This window comes from Myodes glareolus, chromosome X (assembly GCF_982192425.1).
Source record: "Myodes glareolus chromosome X, mMyoGla1.1, whole genome shotgun sequence".
NCBI lineage: Eukaryota > Metazoa > Chordata > Mammalia > Rodentia > Cricetidae > Myodes > Myodes glareolus.
In genome coordinates, this window is record NC_142053.1 from 3,870,258 (window position 1) to 3,884,525 (window position 14,268).

Consider the following 14,268-nt stretch of genomic DNA (forward strand, 5'->3'; position numbering starts at 1 on the left):
TAAAGTCCTGGTGTGCATCTCCAGTGACATACTTCCGCTACTCTTAAAGGTTTCATAGCCTTCCCAAACAGCGTCAAAAACTGGAGATTAAGTGTTCAAATAAATGAAGCTATTAGTATCTGTGATATTTTTCTTTTTTCACAAAGGTTGTTGTAAATCAAAAGAAAATCCAAATAGTCCTGTATGTCCTTATATTTTTTTTGTAAATAAAATCACTTTATTCTAGTTAACTCACAAAGAAAAACATTACACAGACCATTTAAGGAAGCTATGCAAACATAACTATTCATGTATTTAAAGATGTGTCTAATATATAAAGAATATATAAAGAAATTTTGAGAGAAAAAATGCAAAAATACATCATAAAATTATTACTCAAAGTATTCATTTTGAACATTCATTTGAAGTATGCTTGTGTTATAAAGTATTATTTCAAATAAGGGTATTAATACTAACATGTTAAGTATACCACAAAGATGTAAGTTTCCAAACTTCATATTTATTAAACAACATAATGTAAAATATGAACATATAAGCAAAAAAATTCATCAGCACAGACATTCCCCAACCCCCTTAACTCCCTGGTCATTCTGCAGGGGCTGCTTCACCCTGTCACTCCCTCTCTTCTCCTATTCCATCCCAGCTTTCACCCAGGAACCCCTTGCCTTCTTCCTCCCTTACTCGGGGCCATAAAATCCCCCAGCTCAGCCTGTTTGGGCACTGGGACAGGGTGGTGAGTACAACCAGGCAGGAGGGAGTTCCTTTATTTCAATACCCTGCCTGCAGCAAAGTAGGTCATTTGTCAGCAAGATTCTTGTCCAGCAAGGGGCAGTGATCCTATAGCAGAAGATCCATCAGAGGGCAAGGTCCCTGGTCAACAAGGGAACCTGATCCTGTACCAGAAGATCCATTGGAAAGCATTTGAAGGAAGAGATGGGCAGGCACCAAGGCAAGAATTCCTGCAGCCATCTGAAATACAACATGAAAACACCAGATCCCAGCGATCTTAAAACAGAAAAACTTGAACACTCTAATCCAGAAGAAGTGGAAAAAGTGTCATTGTGAAAGCGATAGAGTCCCTTAAACAGGATATGAATAACTCCCTTAAAGAACTGGATGAGAAGTATAACAAAAAGTTTGAAGAAATGAGTAAATCCATAAATGATATCCTGGGAAACAAAGAAAAAATCAAACAGGTAATGGAAACAGTTCAAGAATTGAAAACTGAAATGGAGGCAATGAAGAAAACACAAACCGAGGGCTGGCTGGATATAGAAAATCTAGGTAAACGAACAGAGACTACAGAAACAAGCAGAAACAATAGAATACAAGAGATAGAAGAATGAATCTCAGACTCTGAAGACACAATAGTGAAAATAAACGCTCTGATCAAAGAAAACAGCAAATCCAACAAATTCTCATCACAAAACATTCAAGAAATCAGGGACACAATAAAAAGACCAAATCTAAGAATATAGGAGTAGAAGACAGAGAAGAATTGCGGATCAAAGGCCCAGAAAATATATTCAACAAAATTATAGAAGAAAACTTTCCCAACCTAAAGAATGATATTCCTATGAAGGTTCAAGAAGAATACAGAACATTGAATAGACTGGATCAAAAAAGAAAACATCCCCTCACCATATAATAATCAAAAAAACCCATACAGATTAAAGAAAGAATAATAAGAGCTGCAAAGGAAAAAGGTCAAATAACTTATAAAGGTAAACCTGTCAGACTTACACCGGACTTCTATATGAAAACCATGAAAGCCAGAAGGTCCTGGATAGAGGTACTGCAGAAACTAAGAGACCATGGATGCAAGACCAGACTACTATACCCAGCCAAGATATCATTCACTATCAATGGAGAAAACAAAATATTCCAGGATAAGAACAAATTTAAACAATTCGTAGCCACAAATCCAGCCTTACAGAAAGTAATAGAAGGAAAATCACAATCAAAGGAATCCAACATTGCCAACACTGCCTACAATAACTCAGACGTCTAGCAACCCTTCACAAGCACAACTCAAAGAAGGGAAACACACAAACTCTACTACATAAAAAAATAAAAATAAAAAAAATGACCAGAGTCAACAACCACTGGTCATTAATATCACTTATTATCAATGGACTCAATTCACCTATAAAAAGGATCAGCCTAAGAGATTGGATACAAAAACAGGATCCAACATTCTGCTGTTTACAAGAAACACACCTCAACCACAAAGACAGACATCTACTCAGAGTAAAGGGTTGGGAAAAGGTTTTTCAAGCAAACAGACCTAAGAAACAAGCGGGTGTGGCCATTCTAATTTCTAACAAAATTGACTTCAAACCAAAATCAATCAGAAGAGATGGAGATGGACATTTCATACTCATAACAGGAACAATTCATCAGGAGGAAGTCTCAATCCTGAATATCTATGCTCCTAATATAAAAGCACCCACGTACGTAAAAGAAATACTTCTAGAACTCGAGACAGTCATCAAACCATACACACTAATAGTAGTAGACTTCAACACACCTCTCTCACCAATGGACAGGTCAATCAGACAGAAACCTAGCAGAGAAATAAGAGAATTAATAGAGGTAATGAATCAAATGGACTTAACAGACATCTATAGAACATTCCACCCAAATAGGAAAGAATATACCTTCTTCTCTGCAGCTCATGGAACCTTCTCGAAAATTGAAAACATACTCGGTAGCAAAGCAAACTTCCACAGATACAAAAAAATATCAGTAACCACCTATGTCTTGTCAGACCACCATGGATTAAAGTTAGAATTCAACACAATGCTACCCACAGAAAGCCTAAAAACTCATGGAAACTGAACAGTCAACTACTAAATCATCCCTGGGTCAAGGAAAAAATAAAGAAAGAAATTAAAGTCTTCCTTGAATTTAATGAAAATAAGGACACAACATACTCAAACCTATGGGACACTGTGAAAGCAATGCTAATAGGAAAGTTCATAGCACTAAGTGCCCAGTTAAAGAAAACAGAGAAAGCACACATTGTAGACCTGAAAGCTCTAGAAAAAAAAGAAACAGACTCACCCAGGAGGTCTAGAAGACTGGAAATAATCAAACTGAGGGCTGAAATCAACAAAATAGAAACAAAAGAGAAAACAATCCAAAGAATCAATGAAACAAAAAGCTGGTTCTTGGAGAAAATCAACAAGATTGACAAACCCCTATCCAAACTAATCAAACGGCAGAGGGCAGAGAGAGAACATGCAAATTAATAAGATCAGAAATGAAAAGGGAGACATAACCACAGACACAGAGGAAATTCAGAGAATCATTAGATCTTACTACAAAATCCTGTATGCCACAAAATTGGAAAATGTAAAAGAAATGGACATTTTTTTAGATAAGTATCATATACCAAAGTTGAACAAAGAACAGGTGAACAATCTAAATAGACCTGTTAATCACAAAGAATTAGAAGCTGTTATCAAAAGCCTCCCTACCAAAAAAAGCCCAGGACCAAATGGTTTCAATGCAGAATTCTACCAAAACTTCCAAGAAGAGCTATACTCCTTAATGTATTTCACAATACAGAAACAGAAGTGTCATTGCCAAATTCTTTTTATGAAGCTACAGTTACCCTGATACCAAAACCACACAAAGATACAGCCAAAAAAGAGAATTACAAGCCAATCTCACTTATGAACATCAACGCAAAAATTCTCAATAAAATACTGGCAAACCAAATCCAAGAACACATTAGAAAAATTATCCATTATGATCAAGTAAGCTTCATCCCAGAGATGCAGGGCTGGTTCAAAATACGCAAATCTATCAATGTAATCCATCATATAAATAACTGAAGAAAAAAACTGAAGAAAAAAACCTGTATGATCATTTCATTAGATGCTGAAAAAGCATTTGACAAACTTCAACATCCCTTTAAGATAAAAGTGTTGGAGAGATTGGGGATACAAGGATCATATCTAAATATCATAAAAGCTATTTACAGCAAGCCGACAACTAACATCAAATTAAGTGGAGAGAAACTCAAAGCCATTCCACTAAAATCAGGAACACTACAAGGCTGCCCACTCTCTCCATACCTCTTCAAAATAGTGCTTGAAGTTCTAGCAATAGCAATAAGACAACATAAGGGGATCAAGGGGATTCGAATTGTTGGTGGGAATGCAAACCTGTGCAACCACTGTGGAAATCAGTGTGGCGGTTTCTCAGGAAACTGGAAGTCAACCTCCCTCAGGACCCAGCAATTCCACTCTTGGGAATATACCCAAGAGATGCCCTATCATATTACACAAGCATTTGTTCAACTATGTTCATAGCAGCACTATTTGTAATAGCCAGAACCTGGAAACAACCTAGGTGTCCCTCAATCGAAGAATGGTGGAAGAAGGTGTGGAACATATACACTTTAGAGTTTTATTCAGCGGCAAAAAACAATGACATCTTGAATTTTGCATGCAAATGGATGGAAATAGAAAACGCTTTACTGAGTGAGGTATCCCAGACCCAAAAAGAGGAATATGGCATGTACTCACTCATAAGTGGATTCTAGCCATAATTAAAGAACTTCAAGCCTATAATTTGTAATCCTAGAGAAGCTAAATAAGAAGGTGAACTTAAAGAAAATCATACAGTCATCCTCCTGGATATTGTAAGTAGACAAATTGTCAGGCAAAACTTGGGTACATGGGGGTGAGGGGTTGGGGGTGGATGTAAGGGGAGATGGGGTGAGAGAGGGGAGAGGGGAGGATTGGGGAAAGCTTCGGGGAATGGGATGGGTGGGATAGAGAAAGGGTGGATATGGGAGCAGGGAAGTAAATATCTTAATTAAGGGAGCCATTTTTAGGCTTGTAAGAGACTTCATTCTAGAGGGGTTCCCAGGTACAAGGAGAGGTCCCCAGATTGTTTCTTGGGCAACAGAGGAGAGGGTGCCTGAACTGGCCTTGTCCCATACCCACACTGATGAATATCTTGCATATCACCATAGAACCTTCATCTGGCGATGGATGGAGGTAGAGACAGAGACCCACATTGGAGCACTGGACTTAGCTCCCAAGGTCCAAATGAGGAGCAGAAGGAGGGAGAACATGAGCAAGGAAGTCTGGACCACGAGGGGTGCATCCACTCACTGAGACACTGGGACGGATCTAATGGGAACTCACCTAGGCCAGCTGGACTCGGAGTGATGGAGCATGTGATCAAACTGAACACTCTGAATGTGGCTGGCAATGAAGGCTGACTGAGAAGCCAAGGATAATGGCACTGGGTTTTGATTCTACTGCATGAACTGACTTTGTGGGAACCTGGTTTGTTTGGATACTTACCTTTATAGACCTGTATGGAGGGGGGAGGACCTTGGACTTCCCATGGGGCATGGAAACCTGACTGCTCTTAGGACTAGAGAGGGAGGAGGAGGTGGGGAGTGTGAGGGAAAAGGGAGGCGGGGAGGAGGAGGAAATTTTTGATAAATAAGTAAATTAATTAAATAAAATTCATCAAACTCAAAATAGTGACTAATTAAGAGGAAAAATTAGTAAAGGTCTGAGAGATTTGAATAACACAAATGTTGGACTAGATTTAATGGGTATGTTTAAAACTGTACTCAAGTGGCATATAATTAACATTGCTAAATGCCCCTTGACCAAAGAATGGATAAGGAAAATGTAGTACATTCACACAATGGAGTACTACACAGTAGAAAAAAACCCAGCATTTTGAATTTTGAAGGAAATTGATAGAGCTAGAAAACATTATTTTGAGTGAGGTAACCCAGACACAGAAAGACAATTATCACATGTGCTCACTCTTAGGTGGTTTTTAAACATAAAGCAAAGAAAACCAACCTATAAACCACAATCCCAGAGAACTTAGACAACAATGAGGACACTAAGAGAGACTTACATAGATCTAATCTACATGGGAAGTAGAAAAGGACAAGAACTCCTGAGTAAATTTGGAGTATTGGGAATATGGGAGAGGATAGAAGAAGAGGGGAGAGGCAGGGAGGGGAGCAGAGAAAAATGAATAGCTCAATAAAATCAATAAAAAATAATTAACATTGCTTTCAAGTGTTTTGGAACACAATGCCATTTGTATGCTCAGACAACAACAACAATCCCAGAGTGTGATGTGAAAGCAATTCTAGTTTTTATTTTGCGTTGTTCCATCTCTTGTCACTGATAAGAGGGGATGTGCAAAAAGAATCTTATCAAGAATTAGGTTCAGTTTGAGCTGTTTACATGGGAATATTGTCACGAATCAGATATAAGAGGAGAACTAAACTAAGAAAGACAATCAATCTCACTGATATTAGAAAAGGCACCAAGTGGCACAAAACACCATGTATTCAAACATAACTAAACACATAAGAAGATGATGGGTGTGGGGGTGTAGGTGAAGGGAATGGGAGGAGGGGAGGGGATGGGAACTGGGATTGGTATGTAAAATGAAAAAAATGATTGATTTTTTTAAAAAAGAACATTCTGTGAAAAAAAATGTATTTGCCCTAAAAAATAGGATAGTTACCTAAACAAATATGTCAACAAATGCTCAAAAATTTCTCTTAATTACAATATATTTTATGAATATTGGAAGCCAAATTAGAAATCAAATACTGACAAGTTCAATAAGAAGATATCAAATCAGTTAGAAATTGATATAAAGATTTGATGAGAAATTCTCAAGAAAATAAAAATTTATTAACCTGTTAAAACTGAAATGTTTTAGCATGGAATGAAGCTAAGGCAGTGACCAGAGAAAAACATGATAGCACTTAATATTTATGTCAAATAATATTATATAACTTAATATTTACACTAACAAACAAGAAGCATATCAGTTTATTCATTCAAGATCTTATTCTTAATTTATTTGATTAAAAGCCAAAGCAAGTCAAGAAGTAAATAAAAGACAATAAAATAAATCAATGAAACTAAAATCAGAAAATAAATAGAGAAAGCTAAAAAAAATGAACATGTTTCTTCGAAAATATCAATTAAATTCATATCAAGATGAGCTAAAAATAATCAGATGCTGGCCACTGATTTGGGAATTTTTGACTTCCAGAATGGTAAACCAATAATTTTTTTTTATTTTTTTAAAGTATTTCCTCTGTTTTTATTATTTCCAATTTTATCAAAATCTCACTGAGCTTTTAAATTCAGGCAAGATTTTCCATAATTTGGATAGAAAAGCAACAGATCAAGAATAAACCACACAATTATTATTATCATTATTGTTATTATTAGTATTATTATTATTTGTTGTTGTTGCTGTTGTCTGTGTCTCTTTTGTCCCCCTGGAGGACAGTTGTCTCCTCTAGCCTTCGTATGAGGGTTTGTGCCTAGTCTTATTGTAATGCATTAGGTCATGTTTGGTTGACAATTCTTGGAGGCCTGTTCTTTTTTGAAGGGAACTGAAGGAGTAGATATAGGGAAGGGCCAGGAGTGGGGAGACATCTGAGAAGGAGATGAGGGAGTGGGGTTTATGGTCAGGATGTATCATATAAGAGATGGATAAGCTTTAAAAATTAACTTTAAATTAAGAAGTCAGAATTGTTATGCAATCTCAACATAAAACATAATAAATCACTATAACCTCTAGCCACAATTAAATTAATGTTTAAATAATGAAACATATTTCTAACTCTCCAAATATTTTTAGTCTTTTTTTGATCATTTTTTCCCAACTGGATTTAGAAGTACCGAGGATGTTAGAAAAGTATACCTCAGAGAAGTAGAAGGTTTACCAACTCTGAGTAGTTGACACAATTTCATAGTCTGGCAATTTTTAGATAGAACTAAAGGTAGTAAAAAAATAATTCCACTAGAATAAGCATTTTTTTTCTTTGCTTCCTGCCGGTATGATGATGAGTGACCCTATCTTATCTGCTAGTCTTCCCTACTATGATGGACTGAAACCGTAAGCAAAAAATTCCTCATTCTTTCATTTGTTTTGTTCGCGTAATTTGTCACAATAACATAATACTAGGTAACTTAGAAACTATCCAACACCTTTTAATGACTACATCTTTCAGAATTCAGGACATTAGAAAGTATTTTCAATTAAATTAAATTTAAGATGCAGCATATCTATCAGAAGCAGAAGTTGTAGCTCTGTTGATAGAATGCTTGCCTTGCATGCGCTATGTCTGGGTGCACATCTCACAACTGCATGAGACTATAATTCCATCACTCCAAAGGAAGAGGCAGGGAGGACTATAGGTTCAAGATCATCCTCAACTACATAGAGAGTTGAAATCCAGCACTGGGATACATGACCCCCCCTTTCACAAAAACAAAAATAATACATTGTATCATAATTTGTGGATTACACACAAGCTCATAATTACAGGAAAATGTATCTAGTTTGTGCTTATATTAGAAAGAAAAATATCAACAGTTTAAGCTTCTTTTATGAAACTATAGAAAGAAATGTAAGGCAAGGCCAAGGATAAAAAAGAAAAAGATACGTATAAGGAGAGATATGTGCAAAAATTTAAAATTATAAATAAAATTAATACTTGTGGAACCAAAACTGGGTTCTTTGAAAATATTAGAGAAGGTGAAATTTTACAAAGAGGGTCATTGAGAAGTGATGGATGCAGAACAGAGGTCAAAATACAGGAGAGTGTATATAAAGAGAAAAGTATAGATGGCACAGGAGTTTTCTTAAAGAGTTAAGCATATAGTGTTAACCATATAGGTAATAAATATTATCTCCTAGTAATGTTTAGTTATTTAAAAGTATGGATTATCCAGAAAATCATTTATAGATACAGAAAATACAAAACAAAATAACAAGAACAAGAAACAATAAAAACAAATTTTATTTCACAAAGAGAAAATTTTGGATGAATATAAAATGATGTTTCAATACACGTTTAATGCAATAATAATAATACAAATAATAATTATTCTATTTTAAAAAGATATGTTTTATGCCTACAATTGCTATAAGAAAATTCATGTAAAAATTTCTGGATGACAGAAAATGTTGAAAACCAGGGATTCATGGGTTTTGGAGAAAAATATAGGTGTAAATTAAGTGTTCACAAACCAGATATTTATTTTATGAAGGAAAATTTAATATGGTAATGAGAAATTTCCTGAGGCACAAAAATAGCATGGATCTAAATCATCATTAATATTTGAGGATGGTGTGGAATAAAAATGTTTAAGAGAAAGGTATTTTGGTTTCAGAACATGAGTGTGAGATGAACACTTAACATTGCTAGCACAAAGGAATTAGCAGCAGAATCAAAAATTAAAGATCTTTTACGGTGTTGGCTTTGTGAAAGAGAACCATTTATCAATATATTGTAGTGTATAATAATATATGAAGGAAACTATTGATTGTTCTTATGAAAATATGTAATTCTATGAAAATAAAAAAGTTTAAAAGTACATTTTAGGGACTACTTGAAATAATGACTGATACTCATTTAAATTTTTTTTTCTGTGAGCTTAGGAAGAGACATAAATATTGTACACAATGAAAATTTAGAAAAATAAAATTTCTTCTACTGCCATTCCTAGCAAGAAGTGTTTTATATAAATATTAAATTGAATCATGTTCTGTAGAATATACTTAAGATTTAATATATTTGTCATTTTAAATTTTAAATCAATATTGTTCATAAGGAAGGGTTTTAAAACTGAGATACAGTCTCATTTATGTAGCACTATATCTAAGTGTGAAAGAAGTTGGGTGTATATACATACTGTCCTAGTTGTATTTCAAATGATAACAAGAGGTGACATAGAACAAAGAGATTTATCCATAGAAGAAATAAACGGTTTGAGCCAAAGATGTTTATTTCTGCTACTGCAAATCACACTTAAAAATATATTTTTTAAATTTAAATACAACTCTTATGCCTTCAGGAAGTTTAAGACAAAGATGTAAGAAATTTAAGAAACAAATTATATTTTTACAAGCAAGAGAAAAATCTTTGTTGTTATTTTGATGTAAACACTCCCAGTTCTAAGTATGGATATAAGAGCATATATAACTATTAACTCTCTCCCCTTGGGTCTTTTACTCATGGTTTTAATATAAGTAGATTTGAAATGCTCTGTCATTTGTCAATAATGTGAATAGGTTTTAAAATTGGAAGTATAAAACTTCTGTTCTCACTATATGAAGTATTGAGAACTGAACTTTTAACTTATCTTAAGCAACTAAAAAAATCAGATAAAGTACATGAAACATTTTTCAATATATTGAATATTCAGCAGTCAAAAAGGGATGATTTACAATTGATGGAAAGCAAGAAAGGCAAGCCTAACAATTACCTCCAGATTGTTACCTGAAAGGAGACTCCAGCTCACATTGTGTAGTGCTGGAGTCTGATTTATCCTTGAGTTGAAAACATTGAGCTTGGAGTGTTAAAAATTTCAGGTGGATGGAGATTACAATTTGATATTAGAAATTACACAGAAATCTCAACTCATGGAGTGTTAGAGACAGTTATCAGCAGCTAAAGTACAAAACCTCATAATTGATAGGGTACTGGATTAGAGTACACAGGTTTTTGTTGTACTGGTGAAGAAATATTGACGACAGATCAAAAACTGCTCTGACCACACATAATAAAACTGAAAGAAAGATTCAAGAGGGTCATAATATTTCCAAGCAACTTAGCTGTGTCCTAAAATAAAGCATAAACATAGTTGTTTGTAGAGATAAAAAATAAAAGTAAGATTCACAACACTGGGCACCTTATAAAAGTTACCAAGTCTTCAAATAAGTGGGATAGCAAGTTACTATCACTGATATACCAAAGAGACAACAAGGAGATGGTAATAGAGGTAATTAACTATTAAGGTTGAAATCCATCTGTGGGTACACAGGTCGTTCCCCATTCCCCCCCCCCAGGCGCTATGCAAGGCTGTTCTGCTTCCTGGTTCCACTGCATCAGCTTGAGGGTATAGCATAGAACTGCCCTCTCCTGTTATGTTAATTTCGCCCAAGGGTATAGCTTAGAGAGGCCTCTTCTGTCATGGTAATTCCACCTGCAAGCAAGGTTCTTGCCCCGCAGGCAAGGTTCCTGGGTCAGCTTTTCTCTGAGCCTAAGCATGCCCACCTGGCTTCCTCTTTTCTCTGTTCAGCTGCTCTCTGACCTTGGGTGCTGCCCCCTGACTTTTCTCTTTCCTTGATCCTGATGAGGGGCTGGTGTCCTTTTGCCCCACAGTATATATACCCGACTTATGCTTAATAAAGCTGCCATTTGCCACTTGCTCCTTGGCAGATGAGCCCGGTCTCTATGTGTGTGTGTTATGTGTTTAAACCCTTAGGACAATCGTCCATTCTCGTGGGTTCGAGTCAGGAAAAGCGCGCGCCTGTTTCGAGGTTCAGGTATCCACAGAAAAGTGCGGAAGCTTACATCCATCTAGTCAAATATAACCAAAAACCAAATATGTAAAATAATGACAAGAAAACCCAAATAATATTTGAATTATAAAAATAAAACTTCTAATATAAAAATACAACGTGTATTTTAATGACAGGTTAGATATGAGAGAAAAAGACTAGCAAATTTGAAGTTACAAGAGATCTTTCTAGGCAGTATGTAATACAGAAATAAAACTTAAAAACACTGGAAATAATTAAAAACCATTAGTAAGATAGAGCAGGACTTCTAGTGGCCTAACTCAGAGATCACTGAGGGAAAGAAACTTAGGAGAGGGATAAACATGTAAAGGGATAAACATGCTAAATGAAAAACTATTCAAGTACGACGGATACTGTAAACTCACATAGCCAAAGACCCAGAAGAACATTACAGAAAAGACACATGAACAAAAATACATAAAACAATAATTAAATTGCGTAAAGCAGTGATAGGTATAAAGAGAATAAACATGCTTTACAAATATAGGAATGGGAAAGGAAATCAAGACAACTGCAGATTTCCTATGAAAAACAATAAAAAGCAGAGATTATCTATATTTTTCATTACTAAAGGAGAATAAAGTTATCAATGAACAATTCAATATCCAGGAAAATATATTTATAAACTAAAATGAAATGCTATTTTGAATCAATCAAATTTTTATTACAACAAATGTTAAAGAAAGTCCTTCTGGAAGATGAAAGGGAAGTTGTAGGGAGGTCTAGGAGATGGCTCATCAGGTAGAAGCACTTGCCATGCAGGCCAGCCTTACCACCAATGTTTGATCCCTGAATGAATGCCTCCACATGAAGTGATTCATATTTGTAATCACAGCACTCCTACAGAGATATGGGAGATGAGAAGTACTCAGGAGCTCATTGCAAAAGTATTATGGAATATGCATAGCAACAGAAACAGCAAAAATGACCCTGCCTCCAAAATAAGGCAGGAGAGAATCATGTTCTGAAATTTGACACCTGACTTCCACATGCATACCTTAACAAGAGCACACACACACACACACACACACACACACACACACACACTTCCAACATATGTAACAGGAGGGCCTGCTTGTTGGGGTTTCTGTCCTGCCCAGTTCCCACAGCGCTTTAGGTCCCAAAAAAATCACGCAGAGAGTCTGCATTCGTTATAAACTGATTGGCCCATTAGCTCAGGCTTCTTATTAACTCTTATAACTTATATTAATCCATTATTCTTAGCTGTGTTAGCCACATGGCTCAATACCTTTTTCAGCAGGGCATGTCACATCTTCCTTCTCCTGTGTCTGGGAAGGATTGAGGAGAGAGCTTCCTTCTTCTGAGAATTCTCCTGTTCTCTTGCCCTGCCTCTACTTCCTGTCTGGTTGTCCTGCTTATACTTCCTGCCTGGCTACTGGCCAATCAGCATTTATTTAAAACATAATTGACAGAACACAGAATTGTCCCACACCAAACACAAATGATGATGACAATATGTACAAATCTATATGAAAACAACAAAATGAAGGACCTGAGAGTTACTACTCTACAGAGATTATTTCCTTAGGATGTGTTTTAGATTACAACTTAGGGAAGAAAGGGTTTATTAAGTTTACACTTCCAGGTTACTCCTTCACTGAGGCAAGTCAGGACAGGAACTCAAGAAGGAAGGGCATAAAAATTGTGAAGGAATGCTGCCTGCTAGCTGATTGGCTGCCACATGCTCAGTTTTCTTACACAGCCCAAGCTAGGGATGGTTCTGCCCACAGTGAATTGGACTCTCCTAATCATCAATCAAGACAATCCGTCAAGTACATGGCCACAGACTAATCTGAATTAAGGTTATTTTTAATGTTCCCTATGCCTACGTGATTTTAAGTTGTGTTAAATTGACAATAAAATCATCACACTATGAAAATAAGTGTAAAAATTGTTATTATATAAGTGTAGTATATAACATTGAGTAGCAGAATGTATGCTAATGGCAGATGAGAGGCTAACAGGAGACATTTTTCTTGGTTTTCTTGTCTTTATTTCTTTTAAATTCTAATGAGTATAGTCAGTTGTCTTGCTCTTTGTAATTGGGCCAAGATGCAGTTATTAGTGGTACCCACATATATTTAAATGGCATTCATGATTTCATGCATAAATGCAGCATGACAAGGAAATTCTATTAACTTCAGACTCTAGATTACTCTTTTTAAAATACTGTACAAGCATCATGTAAAATAATGGGTGTCATTATGACATTTTCACACATGTATTTCATAAAATTTGTTTCATTTTCAGAAATTTTAGTGAAAAATTCTGTAGCCATGGTCATCAGGAAATTGGTCCATAGCTTTGTTTGTTGTATCTCTGTGTGTTTTCAGTATCAGGGTCATAATGGTTTTTCAGAATGAATTTTGTGGCATTCTTTACATTTCAGTTTTATGGGGGTAATATTAAAGCATTGATGTAATTTCTCCTTAGAAGTATGGTAGACTTTGGCAGTGAGTTCACCCATCCAAAGTGATTCTTTGCTAGGGAACCCTTAATTACTTCTTCAACCTCATTCTTTGTAAAAGATTTGCTTAACTTTTTATAACCTCTTGATTTAATTTTGATAGATCTTGTGTGTCAAGAAATGCCTATGTTTCTTCTAGATGTTTTATGAGTTTTATAATACAGGTTGCAAAGTGTTCTCGAATAATCCTATGGGTTTCACTGGTATTTGTTGTACTGTTCCCCTTCAATCTCAAATTTTATTAATGTATACCTTTCTTTTTAGTTTTTAAGGATGTATACTTTTCTTTTTTAGTTTTTAAGGATTTTTCAGGCTTATTTTAATGATTCTTTTTATTATTCTTTCAGTCTCCATTTAATTAAGTCCTTTATTATTTCTCTAGG